Here is a 27,704-nt window from a genome sequence, read left to right on the forward strand (position 1 = left end):
TTTTAAGTTTATTTATTTTGAGAGACAGAGAGAGCAGAGAAGGGGCAGAGAGAGAGAGAGGGAGGGAGAGAATCCCAGGCAGGCTCCATGCTGTCAGCTCAGAGCCTGATGTGGGGCTTGAAGTCATGAACCGTGAGATCATGACCTGAGCCAAAACCAAGAGTCAGATGCTTAACCGACTGAGCCACCCAGGCACCCCAATGGTGGGCATTGCCTTTAAAAAAAATTAAGTGCTCACTGTTTGCTCTTCACAGTTTTGAAAACTTCAGTTGCCGCATTTTGACTTTTCCACACTTGTGCACAGCTGGGTTGCAGAGCCATAGTGCCCACTAGCTTAATCGGATAAAGCCTTCCCTTCCTGTGCACTGAGGCTGTGCATGGAAGGTGCAGGAACGCTAGGCAGCTCTCGGTGATGGCACATGGCAATAGCACCAGAGTCGCCACCAGGTGATGGTGGCATTTCTGGGAACAGGAGGCGCTACTCTACAGAGGATGGTCGCGTTCAGGGCTACTGCTGTCACCATAGGGTCTCTGGCAGCGCCTGAGAATCAAGGGGAGGTAGGACAGAACAGCACGAGCAAAGCAGGTACATTTATTTAATAGTACTTGGGATACCTGCGTGGCTCAGTCAGTTGAGTGTCTGACTTCAGCTCAGGTCATGATCTTGCGGTTTGTGGGTTTGAGCCCCACATTGGGCTCTATGCTGACAGCTCAGAGCCTGGAGCCTGCTTCGGATTCTGTGTCTCCCTCTCTTTCCGCCCCTCCCCTGCTCATGCTTTGTCTCTGTTTCTCTCTCTCAAAAATAAATAAACATTAAAAAAATTATTTAATAGAACTTTTACATGTCACAGGAGCCCTCATAGGGAAATGAAGACCCAAAGAAGCATTTAGAGTTTGAACACTTGTACACTGAATTGGACAAAGAGTCATAAGTTATGAAAACGTGACAAGACACAGGGATGTGAGCTAGGGCAGTTAGTGGTAGAAAAGTAGCCAGGAAGAGAAGGGTTAGTTTAACCAGGTCTGTTTGTTCAGATTTTTCTGAAGGAGGCCAGAGTTCTCTTCTTGCACCTGCTGGGTGTTTTAAGTGCCTTTAGCTCAAAATAATCTTTCTGCCAAAGTGACATATTTTGGGATGCCACATTCTGCCACCCTTCACCACCTTTGGCGTTCCATGTTCAGAGACTGACTCACTGTGTGGCAGGATTTTGCTGTGGGTTTCACTTCCCTCCCCCTTTGCCTAAGCTTGTGCTGCTGTAACCAAGTGTCATAGACAGTGGGGGGCTTACCCAGCAAACATTGATTTCTCACAGTTTTGGAGGCTGGGAAAGTCCAAGATCAAGGTGCTGGTGGATTTCTTGTCTGGTGAGAGCCTGCTTTCTGGTTCATAGGCGACTGTCTTCTTGCTGTGCCCTCACATGGCAGAAGGGGTGAGGGAGCTCTCTGGGGTGTCTTCTTTGGGGGCACTCATTCCATTTATGAGGACTCTTCCCTCATGACCTAATCACCTCCCAAGGCCCACCTCCTAGCACCATTGCCTTGGTAATGAGGTTTCAACATAGGGATTTGGGGGGCCCTTAACAGTCAGTAGCACCCCAGTTCTGGCTATTTTCTAAACCTAATGCCAGGAACTCTTTTAAAATTTCCAAAGCTTCTCAGTAGCCTCTGAACAGATTTTTTTTTTTTTCCTACCTAAATCAGCCAGGCAATTTCTCTTGCTTGCAACCAGAAACCCTGATTGATACATTCCAGATTTTTTATATTGGCCTATAGCTGAGTTGATTGTTTTTAAAACTAGAATCTTGCAAGCATTTATTTTATCTGTTTGGTAATCCAACACCAGATCATATGCTTTGATCTTCTCTGGACCAGGTGATTCCAGTTCAATAAATGGAGTGCCCCATGGGACCTTTTAAAAAATTGAATTAAACATCCTTTAAAAAACATCCTCAAAAATCTTCCTCCACTTCTTTTAGGGCATCTGAGTTTGATCTGCTTTTGATGATTTGAAGTATCTCTTCACAGACCTGAATGTTTTTATCTGGTGGCACTTGGCTTGTGGCTGCTTGTGACTTTCCACTCTCCACTTTGTGTTATGCTGGTTTAGGGTTGTCGGATTTAGCAAGTGAAAATATAGGATACCCAGTGAAATTTGAATTTCAGATAAACAAGGAATCATTTTTAGCATACCTGTGCCCTGAATATTGCATGGGGGCAAACTCAGGCTATTTTACCTGACATCTCTATGCTGACTGTAACCTCCAGCCTCAAGCCTGTTGTCACTCCTTCAGGTGGAGTGTGACACCAAGGAGCCGTATGGGAACCACCTCCACCATCGTGCACTACATAGAACTCCTATAGTTTTGGGAACTCAATCGCCATTTTCTTCCTTTTCAACTTGATTCCATATGTGTAATCCATGGTAGAAATGCCTTAAAGTTTCTGGGACATGGATGCTATCTCCTTTCTGTTTTCTAAGGCTGCTAATAAGGGGCTGTTTTTGAATTTCTAAAATTCCTTTGACCATTTTTTGTTGTTGTTGCTGTCAGCTCAGAGCCTGACATGGGGCTCAATCCCACAAACCACGAGATCATGGCCTGACCTGAAATCAAGAGTCAGATGCTTAGCCAGCTGAGCCAACCAGGCACTCTTCCTTTGGCCATTTTTATTGCAGCATGGAGAGACTGTAGATTTGTCCTCATGGCCCTTTTTACTTGGAAATCCAAATTATTTAATACTTACATATTTTATTAAAAGCATGATATACTAGGGCGCCTGGGTGGCTCAGTTGGTTAAGCGACTGGCTCTAGGTTTCAGCTCAGGTCATGATATCACAGTTCATGAGTTCCAGCCCCAAGTCAGGCTCTGTGGTGATGGTATGGAGCCTGCTTGGGATTCTCTCTCCCTCTTTCTGCCTCCCTGCCTCACAGTGTCTCTGAGTCTCTCAAAATAAATAAATAAATTTTTTAAAAAAGTTAAAAAAAATGACATACATATATAACACATATGATGCACACATACAGGTGCTGACTTTTCATTTAATCTGCAGGAATTTATATAGTGGGTGTTTCCTGCCCCCCCTCTTTTATTATAAACATGGAGTCTCCCACCTTGATTTTAAACAGCACGAGTATATCCGCGGTGCCTCGGTTGCAAATCTAGCTCTCAAGTCATCCAATCTACCTGATTCCTTCACCCACACGCACTCCCCTGCACTAAAGAAGCACAAACACAAACAGAACCCCAGTGACACTGTGTTTTTTCCAATCTTCCAACAGGTGCCAAAAATAAATGAGAGGAAAAGAAACCCAACCTCAATTTGGGAACGCTCAGCAATTTCCGTTGATTTACAAAATTAAGGAAAAGCCACGTTCTTTGGAAAGTTTGACACTAATTTTTGTTTTTTGACATATTCTGCCCTTCTAAGAGGAAAAAAAGATATGGCTCAAAGTAACTCTTACAGACAGATGGAGCACATTCTTTGTTTATTACAGAAAAAAAAAATCAGTAAACTTTTTCTTCTTCAGAAATGCATTCTTGTCATTTGAAAAAACTTAGAGGTACTAAGCAGAAATTCCCAAAGCCTACACGTTATTGGGTGACTCTCTGACCCAGGGGAGAACACTGACATTTCTTTCTTTCTTAGAAGAGCTGCCTGAGGGTTTTCAAGGGAGATACTAGAAGGTTTGAAGAGCTATTTGTATTTGATTATTTCTGAGTACTTTGTTTGGGTGGAGAGGGAAAGAAAATAGTCAAGGGAGGATAAACCATTATTTTTGTCTTTAAAAGAAAAAAAAAAATATATATATATATATATAAGTTCCCAGTAAAGCAAGTAAAGTGAAAAGTTTTGAAGTCTTTTAAGTATTCAAATCCAGGAAAGTTGAATTACAGTGGTTCTAGAACGAATCTGTAGGGTCTGCCATTTTTAAGACGTACTTCAAGAACATGTTAAAGGCAAGAATTAAGAGGTAAACATCGTCTGGCCCCTGCTTCCCCACGTGCTAGGGCATAGCAGGGGTGGAGGACAGCTACTGCCAGCCTCCTATTCAATATCCGTGCTCTCTGGTTTTCTTACTAATAGCATGAGTTGGTCTGGGATAGCAATATGTCCAGAAAAAAAATTCCTTTCCCGGCTCCCTTGCAGCTAGGGGTGCACAGGCGAGAAAACTGTCAACAATGAGATCGCAGCAGAATTCCCTGGGAGTGGTGTCTTTCTTCCCAAAGGAAAATGCAAGCTCCTGAGAATGTTTCCCTTGTCCTTGGCCTTTCGCACAGCCCAAAGAACCCAGGTGACAGGGACAGCGGAATGGACGCTAGCGGACAAAGAATGTCCTTGTAGATTATTGAGCTGTGACACCAGCCTCAGCTGTGTTCCCTGCAACCCTCTATTTCTTTAAGCCATCTTTAGTCAGGGATTCTGGTCTCTTTATACCTCTGATCTGCTTTGAGTCCTGATTTTCCCTTCTGCCCAGCAGCCTGAGAAAGCTCCCTGCTTGTAAGGAGCTCTGGTGATTGGATGAGGTCCACGTGGACACCTCCTGTCTGTGCAGCAATCACCAGAGTGACATTTTGTCCTATTCACTGCTTCTGTCCACACACATGGGTGGGAGTCATGGGAGGGTATGTCATTTTTAGATTTCGGCTTACTGCATTGGCTCAGTGGGGAGGGGGGTGGGAAGATGGCCAGGTAGGGGACGGTGTATTTTTAAAATGATCGATTGTATGACATATCCCCATTTCAGAGATATGAAAATGTGAAAAATATGCATTTTAATAGCAGTGAAATATATCCTTCCCAGTTTATGACCCATATCATTGATATGTTAATAACTTACAGTGAGAGAACCAAGGCTCAGAAAGTAACTTCTCTAAAGACAAAAAGCTGATCAGAATTTGGCCCCAGCTACTAACGCTGAAGACTTGCACTTTGTCTTGAATACCAGATTGCCAGTCTGAAAACCAGATATTGGGCAGGATCTCTTTATACATGAGTGGGTCATGGGGCAGGGGCTGTCCTTTCTCCTAGGTCTTCTGTTTCCTACCTTCCTTGTCACTTAGTGCCTGTCTAGCTGCAACAGGGGGTTTGGCACAGAAGTTCCTCCCACACTGACATTCCTGGGGACAATAGAGCTGAGCAGAGTCTGCAGGACAATTAGAGGCACAATGACAGGGCAATGAGAGCAGCCTCAGGGGTGCCTCAGGTCTGAGTCTGTGGTCAGACAGAACAAGGGATAGAAACACTTCTGAGAGCGTATCCTGGTGCAACACTCCTGGAGAATAACTTAACAACACGCGGCAAAATCCTGAAAATATGCATGAGTTTTACAAGGCAATCCCTCTGTAAGAGGGAAATCTTGAAAAGAAAGAAAAAGCGATCATTGCAGGTAAAAGGAAAGATAAAGAGATGTTCATCATAGTGTTATTTATAACACTGAAAGGGCTGGGACCAATCTCTACATGCTATCACAGAGGGAAGTAAATCACGCTGCAAATATTCAAATGATGCTGTAGAATGTTTTCTATGGAAATGGGGAGATGTTTTAATACATCGTTAAACTGCAAAATCCTATTAAAGAATAGCCTATTCAGTGCAAGTCAATGTAAGTATTAGAAGGCCAATCACACAGTTAAGAGCAGAGAGAACCTGGTTGCCTGTGCTTGAACTAATTTCTGCCACTTGGGCAAAATACCTCACTGGGCAGTGGCACTTCTTGCACCTAACATCATGTAGTCAATTCCTATCTGTTAATCCACATAGGTAATCATAGCCATAGCGACATATGATAATAATAGCTGATCATCTGACTCTACTCTTTGTGAGGCACTGTTCTAAACACAGTATGACACACTCTTGCTTTGCTCTCTAGCCCCTGTCTCAAATTGTAATTATATATCCATTTATGTGTTTATCTGTCACCACCCTGGACCAGGAGTTTCATGTGGTAACATTTGTCTTGTTCACCATTTTAATGAACTCAGTGCTTAATATGCTTTGCATCTAATTGGCATGTTACATGGATGCATGAATGGGTGGATGGGTGGATGGGTGGATGGATGGGTGGATGGATGGATGGATGGATGGATGGATGGATGGATGGATGGCTGGTGGGGTGGATGGATGGCTGGTGGGGTGGATGGATGGATGGATAGATGGATGGTTGGATGGATGGATGGATGGATGGGTGGATGGATGGTTGGGATGGATGGTTGGGTGGATGGATGGATGGATGGATGGATGGATGGATAGATGGATGAATACATGGATGAATAGATGGATGGATGGATGGATGGATGGATAGATGGATGAATGGATGGATGCATGGGTGGGTGGATGGATGGTTAGGATGGATGGATGGTTGGATGGATGGATGGTTAGGATGGATGGTTGGGATGGATGGATGGATGGATGGATGGATGGATGGGTGGATGGATGGTTGGGATGGATGGATGGATGGTTGGTGGATGGATGGATGGATGGATGGTGGGGTGGATGGATGGGTGGATGGATGGATGGATGGATGAGTGCATGTTACACCTCAAATATGGTTTCTTCTATGTAGAAAGGGATTTATACCCGTATGTTAATCTGTTGAGGCTGTTATGATAAAAATACCATGGATTGGGGGCTTAAACAACAAACATTGATTTCTGACAGTTCTGGAGGCTGGGGAGTTTAAGATCAAGGTGCTGGCAGATTTGGTGTCTGGTGAGAGCCGACTTCCTGGTTCATAGCCCTTCTCTCATCTTGCTGTGTCTTCACAGAAAGACTCTACCCTCATAGCCTAACCACCCCAAACCCCAGTTCCCAATACCATCACTTTGGGGGTTAGGATTTCAATTCATGGATTTGGGGGGGGTACACAAACATTCGGTTTGCAACAACCCCCTTTCCATAAAAACATGTGTATACAACAAACCCACACCCAGTGGCATTCCTTATATTTTTGTGTGTATGTCCATGCACAGTTGCCATTGTCAGTAATTTGTGATCTATTTGATGCCAGGGATATTCTGTTACTTAGCTCTGCTCCCTCTGCCCTCTTAGCACAGTCTCTTACGGTAGTAAGCGCTCAGCATATGTTGGCTCTATTGGGACAGGAATCCACTAGTTGACAGGGATAGCTAATTTTTTTTCAATATATGAAATTTATTGTCAGATTGGTTTCCATACAACACCCAGTGCTCATCCCAAAAGGTGCCCTCCTCAATACCTATCACCCACCCTCCCCTCCCTCCCACCCCCCATCAACCCACAGTTTGTTCTCAGTTTTTAAGAGTCTCTTATGCTTTGGCTCTCTCCCACTCTAACCTCTTTTTTTTTCCCCCTTCCCCTCCCCCATGGTCTTCTGTTAAGTTTCTCAGGATCCACATAAGAGTGAAAACATATGGTATCTGTCTTTCTCTGTATGGCTTATTTCACTTAGCATAACACTCTCGAGTTCCATCCATGTTGCTACAAAGGGCCATATTTCAATCTTTCTCATTGCCACGTAGTATTCCATTGTGTATATAAACCACAACTTCTTTATCCATTCATCAGTTGATGGACATTTAGGCTCTTTCCATAATTTGGCTATTGTTGAGAGTGCTGCTATAAACATTGGGGTCCAAGTGCCCCTATGCATCAGTACTCCTGTAAGAGATAGCTAATTTGATACACCAAGTGCTGTTAATGAGTGAAAAGAGCTTACTGTGTCAGTTTTCCTAGTTAACATTTTTGCATATATATCAGAGTCTTCTGTCATTAGAAAAATCTCAGGGGATTTGAATGATGGGAATCTGGGGTATTGGGATAGATTACACGATATTTGAGACAGGCACCTTTGGTAGCCCTTACCTCATATCATGTAGGAAATGTTTGTCTAGGCATGAAATTTGGCCTTAATACGCAAATGAGAAATAATGAAAGCCACTGGTTGCTGAGCATTTACTCTGTACCAGGCACTGTGCTAAATAAGCATTTGATATGCACTAGCTTCCTTTGATTAATTCTTACAGTACCCCCCAAAAGCAGCATGATTATCCCCTTTTTTTTGCTGAGGAAGGAATGAAGGCAGAGAAAATAGGTAAATCCACTAAGGTCACACTCAGCCAATAAGGAACACAGTTGGTATATGAATCCAGTCTGGCTAATTCGACATCCTCTTAAGTGGTCCCTGTACTTACTGCCTCCCAACAGATTGTAGGGCTGCTGTGCTGTGTTCTCTGGTTATGCAACTGAATGGCAATACTGCACAGTTTGGGGAGGGAGGATGATAATCCGAGGATGTGATAAAGGCTGACAGAGCTGGCTGCATGCAAGTTGAGTGTTAATGCCTAACCAATGGGGGACTTACTGGCAAAACGCCAATGGAAAGAGGAAGCGGAGCCAGCTGGGGACCCGAGTGGAACATCACCAACACAGAGTGAAGGCAGGATGGGACAGTGTTAGAATATTTGTGCTGGTGGAAGAAATGGAAGGGATTTTTTTTTTCTTTTCTTTTCTGGATGGGGTGAGAGTAAAGGCAGGGACCCTACTAGCGTCTCTCTCTGTAGCCTGGCCTCCTATTTAGATGGCAGGAGTCATTTAAAGGTCATATTTTTTTTCTATCTTAATCTTATTTTCAGGTTTCTAAAATGCTTTTAAAACTAGAAGAGTAGGGCATTTCTTCTCCCGTTCTTGAAAGTAAATAATCGAAAGCATTAGGCAATGTTTGTCCTTGGCATTCAAAGACGTGTGTGAGAGGTGAGTCTGGAAGTAAAGAATTTGTCTTAAACACTGAATATTTAAATGTTCTTTAATTCTCCAAAGCGACGGATTTGTTTTAGTGACAGAGTATTACACCGCAGTTCTCCCTTTGGCTTGCTGTTATTGTTGCATTCGTAAATTCATCTATGATTTTGAGCGATTGGAAAATACGCTGAAATACCAGCTAGCCACACAGGGAAGGAGTGATGATTTGGGGCATATGTTGACAAATGTTTGCCCAAGGCAACGCCATTCTTGAAAGGAAGTTACACTTTAATTAAAAGCTATGCCTTTTCTATCTCAACATTTGATTGTTTGTCTTTAATGAAAGTTTAGATAAAGGAGTTTGTTAATTGTATATCTGTCTCCCAATGTGGTCTTTTTCCATTTGCTTTTGTTATCATGGCTTTTTCCAATTTCACTTAGCTAAGGAGAATATATCAAATATTCCAAGTTATGGAAGCAAACCTTTAATAATCACTAAAAACACTTTACTAATTAATGCAACTATCTGACCTCAAAGTTGAAGTGTTTTGAGGTTATATGGATTGGCCAGCCCCCTAGTGCTATCATTTGGACTTCAGAGAAGTAGGAAAAATAGTTTTTTAGCTCAAAAGTGGTTCAGTTGTAGTGGAGTATTAAATGTTTGACAAATAAGACACAAAATAACATAATGTCACATCTAATAATCATGGGCATTTCAGATTTTTTTTGAAAAACTCATAGGACTTAAGAAATGAATATCTGTGTTATGTAATACACAAGAGAAGATTTAAATTAACATATGGGAAAATACCAAAAATGAAAAATATGGAAAATGTCTTAATACAAATCATCTGTCATGTCATGTCTCAACTACAACTACTATTAAATATTTAGTGTACTTTTTTAATACATATTTTTGTGTCTAGATACACATATATTTATATGTAATCATATATATTAACAGAGATCATAAAATATATGCATTCATATAAATATATTTACATATTCAGTTTAGCTTATGCTAGTACTTTTCCGTTTTGTTTTGTTTTTTTTTAAATTTTCTAACCTTTTAATGAGTAATTCTGTCAGTGACAAGTCTCTGGTGGCAAGCAACAGAAACCTACTTTGACGCATGTGACTCAAATGGAATTTGTTTGAAGGGTCGTTGAATGCTCAAAGGGTTGAGGAACTAGATTTAGGAAGGACAGGATCTTACAAAGTTCCAGAAGGTGTTGGAACTTGAGTCTTTTATGTCACTGATGAGAAAAATTCCAGGGAAAGTGTGCTCCACGGGCTAGACTTATTTTAAAAATTTTTTTATTATTTGTTTTTACTTAAAAATTATTTATTTACTTAGAGGGAGAAAGAGAGAGAGCACAAGCAGGGGGAGGGAGGGAGGGAGAGAGAGAGAGAGAGAGAGAGAGAATTCCAAGCAAACTCTGTGCTGTCAGCACGGAGCCTGACACAGGTCTCAAACTCACAAATTGTGAGATCATGACCTGAGCTGAAATCAAGAGTCAGATGCTTAACCAACTGAGCCACCCAAGTGTCTGCCACGCCAGCTGGCTAGATTTAGGTGATGAGTCTTTCCACAGCTGGAAGAGGGAAGATTTGGGAGACATTGATCAATAGCCCAAAGAGACAGTACCCAAAAGAAAAATGATAGTCTCCTTTAAGGGAATCCGAGAGTTGTTTCTGAAAGAAGATGGGATGCATAGGGTGTCCAAACACAACATATGTTTACCACTATGATTTTGTAACCTTTTTTTTTTTTTGGCCATTCCGATATCTTTAGTGAGATTTTGAATTTCTTTAGGGTAGTGATTCTCAGCCTGAAGTGGTTTTATGCTCCGGGGAACATTTGGCAATGTAGGAAGACATTTTTGGTTGTCAAACTGGGGGGATTGCTACTGGCATCCAGTGAGTGGAGACCAAGCATGCTGCTAAGCACCCTACCATGGTGTTCCCCACAGCAAAGAATTATCTGGTCTTAAAAGGTCAACAGACTTGACATTGAGAGACCTTAGTCTAAGTCAGAGTTTGCATGTCTTTTTTCTTCTTCAATCCCTGTATGTCCAATGAGAGAATTAGACATAGTAGGGCCTTGGCCCATAGTGGAGTTTATAGACCCCTTTCTGCCACTGTCCATCCCCATCTTTACTTCCATGGAGGAGAAACTTTATGACCTATCACTGTGTATCTAATCCAGAATTCTTTTTTTTTTAACTTTATTTATTTATTTTGAGAGAGAGAGAGAGAGAGGGAGAGAGAGAGAATGAGCAGGGTGAGCGGCAGAGAGAGGGAGATAGAGAATCCTAAGTCTGCTCCACACTGTCAACATGGAGCCTGATGCAGGGTTTCAACCCATGAACCATGAGATCATGACCTGAGCTGAAACCAAGAGTTGAGCGTTCGACCGACTCAGCCACCCAGGTGCCCCATAATCCAGAATTCTTAACTCAAAAGGAAATTGCATTCATCAGAAAAGGGAGAGACCAACACTGACCAGAGTCATCCAAAGTTTTTCTGAATATCATGGGTACAAGCTAGCTCCTGAATAATCAGAGTGGAGAGCAAAGGGGTAGGGAAGGAATGCAATTCCCCTTGTGTAGGATAGACTGGGACTAAAGACGTGGCAGAGGGCATGGCTATAGAATGAATCAGGGTGGTGTGGCCAAGGTAATATATTGGGGGAGCCTTGAGAGGAAGCTCTGTCTAAGTAAGACAGAGGATGAAATTCTAGTGACATCAGGAGACAGACGGTGGCTAAGTGAGTACAACTGTGTGGGGTCTGACAATGAGTGGTGACAGCTCGGGGACAGCACGCCCTGTCTGCACCCGAATCAACTCTCAGCAGCTGTTTTGTTGTAAGAATATGAGCTCAGGGTTTCTAGATCTTTTGAGTTTTCAAGGGAAGCTGGAAATCTGGATTTCATTTCACATAAACCTGGAATTTGTAAAAGTAGGCCTAGGGGCCAGTAGGTCTCAACTATGAGCACACATCAGGGTCACCTATAGGGCTTGTTAAAGCACAGAATTCCACGTCACATCCTCAGAGCTTCTGACTCAGTAGGTCTGGGATGGGGCCTGAGAACTTTTATTTCTAGTGAATTTCCGAGGTGATGCTGATGCCACCAGTTTAGGGACAGCATTTGAGAGTCACTGAGTTAGATCAAAACAAAACAAACCTAAAAATAAGCAAAGATGGTTAACGAAATAATTCAGAAGCTGCTTTGGAAGTCAGAAGTTGCTATTTTCTTAACGTTTTTTTTAAAGTGTATTTATTTATTTTTTAGAGAGAGAAAGAGAGAGAGGCAGAGAGAGAGGGAGAGAGAATCCCAAGGAGGGTCCGTCGGGGGACTCGATCCCATGAACCATGAGATCATGACCTGAGCTGAAACCAAGAGTGGGACACTTAACCAACTGAGCCACCCAGGTGCCTCAGAAGTAGCTATTTTTAATTGTAATTTTAACTCATGATTTTAATCCCCCTGCCCAAGACACATAGGTCATCTGGTTCAGATGAAGACGAAGAAGGAGATTATTGGAGTTGTCCAAGATCCCAGAGCTCCTTTGTGGCCAAACTCAGAATAGTTCCCTCTTTTTACTATACATCATGCTGCCTCCGCTCAATAGGCAAGAGGGAGCCATTCTAGGGCATTTTGCAGAAAGCGTCCTAGGAGGAGAGTGGCGTAAGAACCCAGCAGATGTTTCCAGAGTGAATGTAGCGGTGTGGATGCTTCCTGCTATAGCTGAGCTTTCCAGGGAAATGGTATCAGTACCCTGCCTCTGAGATGCAGTTTTCCCCTTATAGGCAAAAATGGCATCCTTGGGCTTCTGGACACGCACTCAGCTCCCCTCTCGTGAACACCAAGAAGACAGCAGAGGTTGAATGTTCTGCCTTTGAACAGGGCTTGCAGCTGGGAACAGGGGACCTTAGAGAGCTTGACTCCAAAGTAGAAATTCACCTCTCGCCAAGGTGAGTATTGAAGGAAAAACAAAACGAGGATTTGTCTTTGAGAGGCACCCTTTAATAAGGCAGGCCATCTGGTTCCCTGATTTAAAAGATCTCTCCTCAGGGCTCTTGGGAGAGTGTGTCTCTCACTTGCTTTGCTTTGGCTTCCCGTGGTTTGGGAGCTGCCCAGCAGAGAATTATCCAACACCACCTTCCTCACTCCCTCACACGCGTGACAGCACTTGTCTGCTCTGAATTAATACCGAGAGCGGAATCCTCATTGCAGCAAGGCCAGCAGCAAATTCACGGTTGCCTGCCTCAGTGTGTTGCTGCCCGAAAAGTCATTGTCCATCCGATGACAAATTCTCCCCCTTCTTTCCTCTTTTCCTCCCTCCCTTCCTCCCTTCTTTCCTATAGACACTCAGCAAACTTTCCTGAGCAATGGGTGCTGCGGCAGGAAAGAGGGATGTGGAAGGCAGACCCCGTGACCTCAAAGAGCTCTTGGTCTGTTAAAGGACTTTCAACTTGATCCTGAATACTTAAAATGCAAAGCCGAAGTGCTCCTATAAGCAGAACCCAGTGTCTTTTATATCATATGGCCTTCATATTGTAGAGAGTATTTTATTGCTGTTATTGTTGTTGTTGTTATTTCAGCCTATAGCTGTTGAGCTCTAGTCTATCGAGTGCTTGAGATGCTGAAGTGAACAGGACCCAAAAGGTCTCCTGTTGGGAGGGGGGGTGGGTAGAAAACACACAAGTAAATGAACAAGTGAGCAGGGCTTGCAGATCCGGAGAAGTGGGGTAAGAGAAGAGATTCCTACAGGGAGGGCGGCTGGGCGCCTTGGATATGGTGAGCGTGGGAGGCTTCTCCGAGGAACTGATAGGCGGGCTGGGACCTGAAGGCCAGGCATTCCGGGACCTTGCTATCCAGGCAGCAGAAATAGCAAGTGCACAAATCCCCAGGGCAGACATGCTGGCAGGTTGAAGGAGCTGAGAGAAACCCCATAAGGATGGAACGTCATGAACTTGAGGTAATAGTGGATGATGAAAAGGGAGATTGACAAAAGCAGAGACCAGATCAGTGGGTCTTATATACCTTGGGAAAGGCCCCGGATTTTATTCTTAGTGTAAAGGGAAAGAGCCACTGGAGAATTTTGAACCACAGAGGTGACTCTAGCCAGCTCTATTAGTAAGGTTCAGGTGTCCTGGGAACTTGCACATACCATTTCGGCCAACATAACCTGTATATGTGTTCAATTATGCCAGTTGAATTGGCTATGTCCTTTTCTATAAACAGAATATGACCACTGATTCCTTCTTGAGGTCAAACCTACTGTGATTTCATTCTTCCTAAAAAGGTTATGGAATGTTTAGCCCAGAAAAAAAAATTTTTTTTGAGGGGGGGATAGTAGGTTTTTTGGGAAGTAGATTTGGGCCATTGTCAGTTTTATTTAAAGGTTGGCTTTTAGACTATGTGACTTCTCTGGGAATCAGATGCTCATGATAATATTCCAATGAAAAAAGACAAATTAGCATTGCCGTGATGTATCCATCTTGTCGATCAACAGAGGATCATGCCTTCCTTAGCCCCCAGTTCTCCTGGCTTCTATAGGTATGCCCTGTGCTCCTTCTGCAATATCGGTAGAACAAAGTCCTAAAAACTCCCCTTTCCTGGCTCCATCATTTACTTGTTTGGTTTTGGGTGTCCGTGGGCATAGTATCCCTTATCCTGACGCCGTTTCACTACTTGGTTTGAATTGCTTGGCTTTGCAGATGAGGAAAGGATTGGAACATGAAGACAAGGTCTAGGGAAAAAACAAGTTACGTCTTGTCTTGTCATATTCCCATAGCAAGCAGGAAAATAAGCTAGTCAAAACCTTCCCAATAAATGTTCAAGGTATTTCCCCTTTGTGGCCAACTGCTCTATTGGTTTCTTTTATTTTCGTACCACTAGCAAAAAAAAAAAGAGAGAGAGACCTTGTTGATTTCATTTTATGATTTTATGGGCCAATATTTGCAAGGCGTATCTTCATGACCTTGAGAGATCGTTTGCACATGCCTACCCAGTGGAGGCAGGAGTCTGGTTTGTTTCCCAACGCGCCCTGAGGGGTTTTTGCTGTCTAAATTCCAAATCTTGCCCAACTGTGAGCTCCAACTGAAATCCTTATGCAAAATGATTGCTGAATGAAAATGGCATGTGCACCAATTCCTTTCTAAATGCAAGCAAAACACAGGCTATAGAATTATGAAGTAAACGTTGATTAAGAAGTGACAGGAGAGATTTGCGATAATGAAGCAAGGAACCACAGTTGTTTGGAGACCGGCCAGGTTCTTGCAATTAATTTTGCTCAGAAGTCAGCAGGATGCCCTGCTGTGGCTTGCAGACTGAGTGGGCATTTTGCTTCCCAGATTGGCTGGGACTTGGTTTGGTGTTTGAATTTAGGAATTTTCCCCCACCTGCTTTGCTCAACCTTTCTAAAGCCACGAGAGTTTCGTACGGAAAGAGTATAGGCGGGGTCACTTTTCTTCCTGTCTATGGGGTGAAACCAGAAGGAGAGAACGTATCAATAGAACAGTGGCCTCATTTGGAGGCCTCCTATGTCATCGTGACTCAGGGGTAAAGTGTGAACGTGTGTTGTTCTCCAAAGCCTCGCATGTTACAATGTGAAGGGTGTAGTTTTCAAATGCACGGAGAGGCTCACAGGATGCATTAAACACATCAGTATGCATATGACATACCAGCTCAGGGCTGGCCTGGGCTGAGCACGTAATTAAATTCCAGAACTGTTTAGATGAACTATTTGGCCATCATTACACACAAAAATAATAAGAGGAGTTTGTGCTACAATCTCTGGGTGAGTTTCTTAGGGAACAGAGTACTTACACAATATCAGTGTATCTCCCCACAGCTTACTTTGACAAAGGGGAAGAAGAAAGATGCCTTTGAAGCCAAGGAGTCTCCAAGAAATTACCCACCATGAGAGCAAAGTTAATATCATCAGTAGGATATCTTGAGAAAGACATACCGTCGCTTATGTAGCATGAATAGCTTGAGTATTCAAGTGTGAGTAGCTAGAATCTAATCATGAGGACATAATCAGACAGACCGAAATAGAGGGGTATTCTACAAAACAGTGGTCCTGTGCCCTTCGGAAACTGTCAACACCAGGAAAGTCTGTTCCAAATTGAGAACCCTAAAAGAGACAAGACAGTTTAATGCAGTGCATGACCCTGGCTTAGATCCTGGGTCAGAAAAAAAAAATGGTCAGAGTATGTTATTGGGACAACTGATGACATCTGAATACAGAATATCTACTAGATATTAGGTAATATATCAGTATTAATTTCCTTAATTCAGTTACTGAATTGGGGTTATGTCCAATAATATCCTTATTCTCAGGAGACACACACTGATGTATTTAGGATGAACAAACTGTTCAGCAAAATAATAATAGTATGTGTCACTATCACGTGTGCATATTATACATGTGTGCACACACATACACAGAGAAAATGGCACAACAGTAGCGATTTAGGTGAGCAGCATCGGGAATTCACTTAGAAGATGGAGTACTCGTTCTGCAATCTTCTGTGGGTTTGCATTTTTTCAAAACGAAAAGTTAGAAAAGAAGCAACAAAAGAGGGGAATGGGGTAGAAGAGGGCAAGGGGGTTTGGAGACAACTGAGGCCCATCCGTAGACTCCTATGGGCTAACTAACCAACCAACCAAGGCAGGACTTTTTTTGTTTTTGTTTTTTTCTTTTTATGATAGCCAAAGCTCATCTCTCCATCATCCTAAACTGGTCTTTGATTTGTGAGAGGAATATTCTTCCTGCTTCCACCCTTCCAAAAAGAAAAAAAATAAATAAAAAGACTCAGGAAATATACGAAGAAGCGCAAAATTACTGTCTTCAAAAATCTTAAAATTACCATTCTTGATTTGATGGTGGTTTCGCTGGAGCGTTGGGTTGGAGACTGAAGAGGAAACAGTTGTGGAAGAGATAATCTGCAAGCATTGTTCTGAGCTAGGGATTTTGGAAAGTCTGAGAAGGAAGGAGAAGAAATTCATTAGTTAAATGTTATTAAAGGTAGTTCTTCTTTAGCCATTGTATTTCTCATTTTTGTTTATGTTGTTTTGAAGATTTCCATTTCCATAAGGCCATTTACAAAATGTTTCAGCACCATCATTATGCTCAAAGGAGCTACTCCAATATCTCTACTTAATGGCCTCTCATTTATTTATTTTTTATTTTTTTTAATGGCCTCTCATTTATAAATGAGTGTCTCGTAACCACTAGACTGTACCCTACAACTGGACTTCTAATAACTGGAATTTGATTCTTTAGAAGTAGAGGGTAGAGTTTAGCTCTGGAGTGAGGCAAGATTTGGGGGAGTGAATCACATAAACTCTCATGAGGCAGCTTAGGGGCCTTCTCAAAACATGGCCCTTGAACCTGTTCTAGTGGCCCTAACCAGTTCCTACCTATCCACAAGTGAAGGATAGAAACTCAGAATGTTTAGAAACTTCTACAGTGATTTGTTAAAATGTATTTTTTGATTAAAAAATTGGAGCCTTGTATTTTGTGCTTTTTTCTTTCTGGTTTTTTTTTTGTTTTGTTTTTTTTAAGTTTTTATTTAGGGGCGCCTGGGTGGCTCAATCAGTTAAGCATCTGACCCTTGGTTTCGGCTCAGGTCATGATCTCTCAGTTTTGTGAGTTCGAGCCCCGCCATCGGGCTCTGCGCTGACAGTGCGGAGCCTGCTTGGGATCCTCTCTCTTTCCCTCTCTCTGCCCTTCCCTGACTTGTGCTGTCTCTGTCTCTCTCATAATAGATAAATAAACTTAAAAAAAAGCTTTTATTTAAATTTTAGTTAGTTAACATACAGTGTAATTAGCTTCAGGAGTACAATATAGTGATCAACACTTCCATAGATCGCCTGGTGCTCATCACAAGTGCACTCTTTCACCCCCCTCCCCTATTTCTCTCATCCCCTACCCACCTCCCCTCTGGTAACCACCAGTGTGTTCTCTATCATTAAGAGTCTGGGGGCACCTGGGTGGCTCAGTAGGTTGAGCAACTAACTCTTAATTTCTGCTCATGTCATGATCTCACGGTTCGTGGGATCAAGCCCCACATTGGGCTCCACTCTGGGGGAGTGGACCCTGCTTGGGACAGTCTCTCTCTGCCCCTTCCCCTCCCCCCACCCCGTCTCTCTCAAAATAAATAAATAAACTTTAAAAAAGAGTCCGTTTCTTGGTTTCTCCCTCTCTCTCTCTCTCTCTCTCTTTGCTTTAGAACCTACTAGAGTCTATTAATACAGTGGTTAGGAAACCACTGCTCTACTCTGCAGCTGTGGGTGATGAGAGTCTGTCCCCACTCCCCATTGAGAGAACGGGGACATTTAAGACTCTAGTAATTGTGTGAGTATTTCTGCCGCGGAAGCCTCTCCCCTGGTCCCCCGCCTCTTGTCCTCACCTGCTTGTTTATCTTCTTCACAGCAGACAAACACAAAGATGTTCCGGAAATCTGACTACCACCCTCTCCGGCAGAGAGCGCACCCTTGACTCCCAGTGCACTGAGGATGAATCCCAAAGTCCTCAGCTAGGCCCACAAGGTGCCAGGTCCTCTCATCCCTGGCCATCCCTTTTCCTGGCCCGCACTCTCCTCTCCCGGCGCTCTGCCTTACTGAAACATTCACGAGTCTCAGTTTTTCTCCAAATCTCAGCTCAGACGTCCGCTCGTTTAGCGAGACACTTTCCTACCCTGCATGTGTCCGCTGGATTGTAAGACCTAGAAGACCAAGGCCCGAAGCTGAGTCACCACCACATCTCCAGCATTGTTTAGCAGGGGACCGAGTGCGGGGCAGGTGCTCAGGGAATCTTGAACGCTTGACTGGCTGGATAAACGGAAACATAGATGGAGGATGGATGGATAGACAATGCGCTATTTTCAGGGGGTCTCTAACGTGTGCATCTTCACACAGTAACTCCCCAGAATTGTAGCCTAAAGCTCGTTGAAAATCTCTTTCCTTTCCCTTTGTCTCCCCCGCACCCCATCCCCCACCCTGCTTTTTCATTATTACCTAATACTTTATTTTTACTATATTATACGAATAGGTATTGGTTTGTGATGAATTGAGGTTGGGAGGGAATCTCTCTCTTTACCATAGACCATTTGGGGAGCACTTGGGGAATGCAAAGCTTGGCCCACGTTCGGTGGCTTGAACATTCTATCTCTATCTCTCAATTCTGCTTGTTTTTGGAAACACCCCGTTGTGTTCTCTCTTCCCTGTAGACTTGCCATATTAACTTCTCAGTCCCCAAAGCAGAATGCAGCTTCTGACCTGTCCCCATATTGAATCACAGCCCTGCTTCCCACAGCTGAGTGACCTTGAGGCGAGAGGACTTAACACCTTGGATTTCACTTTTCTCTGCAATATGGCCATAATCCTAATGCCTAATTCAGAGAATTGTTTCAAGGGTCAGGGGAGAGAATGTGTATCTACGATTTAGCCGCAAAGTGTGCTCTACATTATTGGCTGACATTTCCATTCAGAATCTAGTGTAACTTCTTTTTTAAATGGTCTACACATAAGAATAAATCAATTAACATGACTGTTATCAGATACTTATTTCTGGTAGGCCTGCAGCCATCTCCCCTCCACTGCCTTGTACAGCCTCCTAGGTTGTCCACTGCCCAACTCCAAAGGGCATTGTTCACATAGATGATGATATACACAGTCAAGGTGGAGGTGACACATAGGATTTCAGTCCTCATTCTCTGTTAATCAATTAATAATACCAATCTTTAAATAAAGGGAAAAACATGTGGTGGGATCAGAAGCAAATACTTCAATGTTTTTTACACTCATTTTCCTTATCATTATTAAAAGAGAAGATGAAATTATGAATACAGAAGTAAGTGGTTTAAACACTTTCATATTATTTCAAATATGAGGTGTCATCATTATGATACTTATTTAAGAACAGTTATCCAACTGAAGTGGTTTAATAGATTCCAGAATCTAATTTGAAGTCACGTTGCAAACAGAAGGCACTTACTGAATGATTTGGATGGTAAAATGTTAGGAGAATGGGTAAGTGGTTCCTTGATCCATGTTTCTCTTTCATTATTCTCCCTTGGATTTCTAGGCTAATCTATGAGAGCTATCAAAGACAAAAATTCATTGGGACAAAACTAGATGGGAAAGGGGTGAAATGATAACATGCCAGGGAAAGTCAGTATCTGCTTATTTAGTGGATAACAGGGAGTACCATTAATCTCCTGTGCATGACCATGAAATGGGATAAATAACCAAATGACAGTTTTATGAAGTTAAGCCTGAATCACATTCATTCTGTATCTTCTAGACATGCACTAGATGTTTTGCAGTCAAATTACTGTTTTAGTCCACTTCAGGGGTGATGATTAGCATATTTATTGGCTAATGATGAGCTATCAAATTATCAACCACTGGTCACAAACATGTTACTTGCCGGGTCCGTGGTGAATAGCCCACAGCCAAACAGATGGCTCTTGGCTCTGTAGTGCCAAAAGGCTTGTTGGAAGGCCCTGACTTTACCCCTGACCCAGCGCACCTGGAAATAAGGATTTAAGGAGAAAAAAACAGCCTTAGAACACAAAAATCAATTTGCATAAGCAAGATGCACTTCTTTTTTGGGAGGATGGGGGAAAGAGCAAAATCACTGGAAGTAGCGGGGAGGGAGGAGGGGGAGAGAGAGAGAGAGGAAGAGAGAGGAAGAGAGAGACAGGGGTGGGGGGAAGAGAGAGAGGAAGGGAGACAGAGGTAGACAGAGTATTCAGTTTCATATTGGAACTTTTCTTTAAGATGACTGAAATAATGATAAAGGGACTTCGGTTGTGCAAAACCATGTGAACTGAGAAAGAAAAAGGACAAGCTGAAGGAAGGAGGGATGTTTAACCTGGCTTTAGCAAAGACTGTGTGGAGTCATGGCAGCCGAGTTCTAACGTCTTGCCGTGTGGCCCGGAAGAAGGCAGTCAGCCAGATTCCATACAGTGTCAGAAAGGACCACTCCAGGACCACTGGGTAAAAACTGCGCACGGGCAGATTTGAACAACAGTTGAGGAATCCCCACCCCCTTCTTTCTCTTTCTGTCAGAATTATCTGAAATGCAATTAGATTGCTTTGCAGAAATAAGGGGATGCTTGCAGACGGAGATGCATTTAAGCCAAGAGTAGATGGCCCGTAACGAATACGTTAATACCGACCTGCAGTGCTGTGATTCTGAGACATCAGACGCTGCTTATAGATGCTCTTGTCCTCATGAAATAGTTTATTGTTGGTAAACCTCTGATATTTTCTCAACTGTATTTCAAAAGCTTAGACCAAACTTAGAGTCAACCATTTCCCCACCAGACTTTATAATTTATGTAAGCGATTGCAATTAAAACCTGTACCGCAGTTTATATTGTATTACAATTTAAAAACTTAAAAAAGTTGTCCTCTTGCTTATACTAGGAACAATTTGGGCTAATTTTTCAGTTTTCATGAAATACAGACTGTTAACTTCTAGTGCCAGACAAGAGCAACACTTAGGTCTTCTGTTAATCTGCTACATATTTATTTCCTGCTGCAACATATAAATATATTTCGGGGGGGGGGGGTCCAAATAGACCTCCGGGCAGAGAACTTTCTTTATATGAACCTATTTACTGAGAAATGAGTGTCTCAACACCAGTGGCCCAGAAGGTAAAATGTAAGATGAAGTTACCTGGATAATTTGATAATTCATCAAATTAATGCACTGTGTGTCCAATTCCAAATATATTTAATAATACAGCAGTAGAGCACAGTTTTATAAATATCTACAGATCAATATGTGAGAAAAATCACATTTTAATGCAAAATGTCTACCATTTTTAAAAAAGCTTTTCGTATCCCTAATTTTAATAGCTGAATTTTGTGTGTGTTTGTTTTCTCAGTGCTCCAGAGTCTTTGAGGGACCCTTGGCTCCTCTGTTATTTTTGATGAAAAGTATTGTTCGGCCACTGGTTATAACCTTCCAACTGAAAACAGGTCACCCTGTAATTTAAAGGAAACAAACAAAAAGTTAATACAATACAGTGCCGGAGGAAAATGTCTCAGACCTTAATGGCCATCAGTTGATGGGCCTGGTAGCTGTTTTCTGAAGTGGTACCCAGGGTCTGAGCTAGGCCTGCAGAGATCATTCTAGAACTCTAATCTAATGAAAAGATCAGGAGGATGAGGGGTGGGCTGGCGGGGAAACAGTGGGGGCAGGTCTTGGGATTTAAAACTTTGGTACCTTTTCCCTCTTAAGTAGAAAATACTAAAGCACGAGAATACTAGATCTCCCACAGTCCAGATAGAGAGAGGAAATTTACCTTAAGATGCATTTTCAACCTCTGACATTTCCTAAACTGTCCAAATTCTCAGCATTTAAACTCTGAATATTAAACTGTAGCATTACTGATTTGATCTGATTTGTGGATTTACTCAGAAAGGAGCAGGCTCTCTCTTGAGCTCAGAATGACTTTCAGACCTGAGAACCGTGTCTGCCTGCCCACATGGGGGGCAGGGGTTAGCATGGGGCAGGTTGCTTCTTTCCTCTTTTCCTTTTTCCTTTCTCTGGGGGGAATATTATGGGCTTGTTTTCTGAGTAATTTTAAAAGTTCAGTGAATAGGGACGCCTAGGTGGTCCAGTTGGTTGAGTATCTGACATCGGCTAGGGCCATGACCTCACGGTTTGTGAGTTGGAGCCCTGCATCGGGCTCTGGGCTGACAGTGCAGAGCTCGCTTCGGATCCTCTGTCTCCCTTTCTCTCTGCCCCTCCTTGACTCTCTCACTCTCTCAAAAATAATAAATAAACATTAAAAAAAAAAAACTTTAAAAAAAGTTCAGCGAGTAATGTAACAGCTGTATTTTGTGTGTAACTGTTGTGTATTGTGACATAATACTATGCGGTTATTTTGTGATATTTATCAATATTGAGATATATTGATTTATGTTATTCATTTTAATAGCTTCACAAGGTTCCATTATGTCAGTATACCATGATTTATGTATCTCAATCACTACAGATCGGCATGTAGGTTGTTTCTGGCTTTTGACTCTTATAAGAAGTAGTTCTCCAATAAGACTTCCCATCTAGCATACATATTTAAGAAAGGAATTGTGGTGCCCAAGCATATGTGCATGTAAATCGTCTTCTAAATGTCCCAGTGTTAGTTGTTTGGAAGTGACATGCTTACACGTACCTAGGATTCACTTTCTCTATCTGTAACAGGAGATAGATGAGTTTGAAATCACTGAATTTCTCTCCAGATGTCATGTTCTATAACAGACTGTCTCACTTAGGATCGATGCCCTCCCCGTCCTTTCCTCCTCTCCCTTCCCTTCCTCTCTTTCCTTTCCCTCTTATTTTCTTCTTGCCTACATTCCAATCCATAGCCATGACTTCGGTTGCCAAGTACATGCTGAAGACAACCAGAATTCAAGAAAAGATAGTATTTGAATGAGAAGGTGGTCAACTCTGGATTGCAAGCAATAGAGAACAGAGGCAGCCGTGTCTCCCTTGGTTGACTAGCACTGCCTCTGTCGCATAGTCGATGGTCAATAGCGTGGTTGAAATAAATGAATCTTAGCCAAAGACAGAATTGAAAGATATATTGCAAGATCCTATAACTTTCTCATCTTGGAAAAAAGAACCATCAAAAGTGACTATTAGGTCAAGATATACAAGGTACAGTGATCTTGCTTTTTTTTTTTTTTCTCTTCAGGTCCCCTCTTTACCAGATGTTTCTCTGTAATGTTTTAAACCAAACTGCTTAGTAGAAAATACCCCAAGTTTTTGTTGTCTGCTGAAATTGGATTGTTTAGTCATTTTGTTATTTTTTTTTTATGAATAGATATTTTTTCCCTCAACTTTGAAGAAGACGGAAAATGACCAGAGTTTAAGCTTGAGTGGACTTGACCCATGTCACACCCGAAATACAACGATCAGTATCCCAAAGCTCTAGAATAAATAGGTTGTGTCTGGCTTCACTCTACAGCACACTTGAAAGCTTGAACATGCAGGGGCGCCTGGGTGGCTCAGTCGGTTAAGCGTCCGACTTCAGCTCAGGGTCACGATCTCGCGGTCCGTGAGTTCGAGCCCCGCGTCAGGCTCTGGGCTGACGGCTCAGAGCCTGGAGCCTGCTTCCGATTCTGTGTCTCCCTCTCTCTCTGCCCCTCCCCCGTTCATGCTCTGTCTCTCTCTGTCTCAAAAATAAATAAACGTTAAAAAAAAAAAATTTAAAAAAAAAAAAAAAAAAAAAAAAGCTTGAACATGCAGTTGACCAGAGATTGGTGGGTTGGTTCATTCCTGTTCCTGGGACAGCAAAACACTCAAAAAGTTTGTAGTGGTATTGGCTTACAAGAAGCTTATTTTTAAGTTCTACAAACAAGAATAATTTTTATTTTGTCATTGTTTTCCCATTCTTGCCCTATTTGACAATGTTTTTTTTTTTTCATCAAACTGGAAAAGAAAAGACAATGTGGACCAAACTTTCACAACTTAGCTCAGCTGGGAGCTGAATGCCTGATATATGCTTCCAGCCCTTTATGAGTTTCTTTGAGGGTAACAAAAGAGATTACAATTAAAAAAATTTTTTTTAATGTTTTTATTTTATTTTTGAGAGAGAGACAGGTAGAATGTCAGTGCGGGAAAAGCAGAGAGAGAGAGGGAGACACAGACTCTGAACCAGGCTCCAGGCTCTGAGCTGTCAGCACAGAGCCTGACACGGGGCTGGAACTCATGAGCTGTGAGATCATGACCTGAGCCAAAGCTGGATGCTCAACCAACTGAGCCACCTAGGCACCCCAGGATATTAAAAATTTTTAAGGGAGAAGAGTGGAAAGAAGGCTGCTATTTTTCCCCCTCTTAGGTTTAGACGTAAAATGATTATAGTGGATACATGTGGCTTTTTTTCCCCTTTGTTTTGGTTTTGTTTATTTTCTTTAATTAATTGTGCTATGGATATGTTACTTTATTTGCTGCCTTAACTTCCAGCCACCCTTTTTCTAGCAGACAAGATTTAATTGAGGAAAGCCCGTTGTTTCCATTAATGTAGTTTAACTGGGATTGGTCCTACTCCTAGGTCCAGGGATGGTCATGGAACTTGTCACAGAGCCTGGTTTAGGTTTGGGCACAGGAAGTCTAGGACATGTCAAAAAGCTGAATGAGAGCTACTGGTCTTGAATCTAAGAGCCCATAGATCTGGGTCCCTTGGCAGCCATCTTCCACCAGATGGATTCAGAAAATGAGACCAACATGGAGAACAGAGATGTCCTAGCATCCAGGTCCTGGTGACATCACCATCACATGGTGAGCCCGCTTGAATCCTGTATTTTCAGTTATATGAATAAATTCCCCTTTAGCTTAAGCAAATTTTAGAGGTATTTTTGTCACTTACAACTAAAAAGGCTTAAACAGATCTGCTACCTTTGGCAGAGAATTATGACACTAAACTAACTTCATTCTCTAAAGTCTAGAGAATCAAGAATCCAGGAAAATCTAGAATCTAGAGTCTAGATGGTGACATGATAAGGATCACAAAGAGTAGTAGGGCGTTAGAAATTGGCCTATAAATCCAACCAGAGAATACAGTAATACTATAGTTGGAAAACAGAAGCCCAGGCTTATCCTTCTTTGATATTGGTTAGGAAACTTAGATAAAAGGTTTGCCCTGGTCATGTCCCACTGTTTGTATAGTTCTCCTTCACCTGGTAATTAGAAACCCTCTTCTCCTGTTGAGATAAGTACATGAGATAGGAAGGAAAGACCCTGAACACCTGCCTATGTTATACAAAGCTTCTGAGAATTTAAACGCTTGATCAATAAGACTCATGGTGATGGAATGACCATAAAAACGTAAGCTATTTAAGGGAAGATATACTGTTCATAGAATGAGATTTGAAAAGCATTTAACACTAGATCATTTTCGTTACAAAAACATCCCATCTCCATCTCTGTCTCCTTGGAACATTAAACACAAATGAGTCCAAGTGAAATAGTAAGTCTTTCAATGATTTATGGTTAATAGTAAATTCAGAGAAAAACACACCAATTTGAGACATTATTGTTATTAAGGGACAGTCAGTGCTTTTATCTTTTGCAATCGGCATGTGCACTCATATTCTCTCTTCTGCCTATTCACAGTCATGGTCATTTTAGAGGCAATATACATAACTCGATTTTTTTTTTCATCACCATGGCTTCTTCTGTTCAGAAAGACTCCATAATTTAATATTTTCCCCAGCAGACAATTTTACTTTCACAGAAAAGATATGAGACGATGCTCATGCAAATGGGAAACAAGTCTGGGATGCTGCGTTATCGAGATCTGGCCCCCAGAGGAGTTTCCCTTTTATAATTTCCTCCTGTGCCATTTAACGCACACATTTGTATTCTGAGGCTATTTTGTCATGGGTTCCTTTGTCCATCAGTCATCTCATCAGATTGGAAACCATTTCTTATCTTTTCCCATCCTGTTCCAGCAAAAATGCACTATTTGTACCAAGTCAACAAAACCTTATTTACAAACTATGATAGGACTGAAAAGACCTAAACCCGAAAAAACAGTTGGTGGTATTCTTTGACAAATTGAACCATTTAAGGAAGACACAAAACTTATCAGATCCCCACTCCAGGAACATGAGCTGAAGTTTTCCTGCGGTTCATTCAAACTTTTCTGTTGTGATTTGCACAATGGCTAAGAATGGGAAACAGCAATCCCAACAACCGAAAACAAACTCCCTTTTCTAAACACCCAAAGCAAAGTGGAAAGTTTTAAAATTATCTGGACGGACACTCCCAGGACAGCCACCATGAGTAACACACATAAGAGATAACGGTGACCCATCCAGTTCAAGTAATTCGCAACAATGCCCAAGGAACTTCTCAGAAGAGCAAACACATTTATGTGGGAAGAATATGACCTGAGTTTTGAAACAGATTGAGGAATTAATCACATGAAGTTTCAACATTAAAATATAAATAGAGTGAACAAGGAGGGGCAGAAAATGTCCTAACTTTATCCCCAGAGAAGTTATTCCCAGTTTGTCCCAAAAAGAGCCTCTTGTTTCATGTTTTCATGCTACAGCCTACCTTTCATGAAAAAGCACTTTCAAGTTAAATTTTTAATTTATTTTTATTTATTTATTTTTAAATGCGTTTGTATGGATTCTCAAGAGCAGGGACTGTCTAATTGTTTTGCTATTTTGAGTTCCCAGAGTCTAATGCTGTGCTTGATACATGGTAGATATATAAATATTTGTGAATTAATGAAAATGTATACAGACAAATGCCCACTGAATATGGCTTACTGGGGGGGGGGGGGTTGGGAGGGGAACCTTAATGTTAAACAATAGGGGAATTGTTTACAATATATTTTAGGACATCTATAATAATGAGATGTTACGAAACCCCCCAAATCAATGTGTTCAAAGAATTTTTAAGAACATTGGCAAATGGACATGATACTTAGTAAAGAAAGCAGGACAAACACCTGAACAACTCTGAATAAGGATTCTAAGGAATTTGCACAATTATTTTCCTTTTATCGCTTTCCTTTTCTGTTGCTTCAATTAATTGCTTTAGAGTAATTTTGTTACTCTCCGCACTCCTCAGATAGGAAGCTAATCCCATGGATATGTCAAAGTGGGGCTTAAAAACTCTTTGTGGAACTCTCTGGCTCCTGTATCAGGGTTGGCTCTGAGCATTGTTTGACTTCCAATGTGTCATATAGACAAATAATTCCCTTAGGATTCTTCCGTGCACCTAATTTCCATTTAAGATGTCTCAGGGATGTAAAAAGTACAACTTATAAAAGAGGATTCTGTTCGATGGGAAAAAAACAGAATAAACAATACATATATGTTACTGACAGGCAAATGCAATGTATTGATAGACTGCATAACTGGAGGTAAACATTGGGATAAGTTATGTTTTTGTACAGTACTCTACTGTTTCAAAGACCATGTTCCAGAGAACA

The sequence above is a fragment of the Panthera pardus genome, unplaced genomic scaffold (genome assembly GCF_024362965.1).
Source record: "Panthera pardus isolate Hobbes unplaced genomic scaffold, ASM2436296v1 HiC_scaffold_25, whole genome shotgun sequence".
Classification (NCBI taxonomy): domain Eukaryota; kingdom Metazoa; phylum Chordata; class Mammalia; order Carnivora; family Felidae; genus Panthera; species Panthera pardus.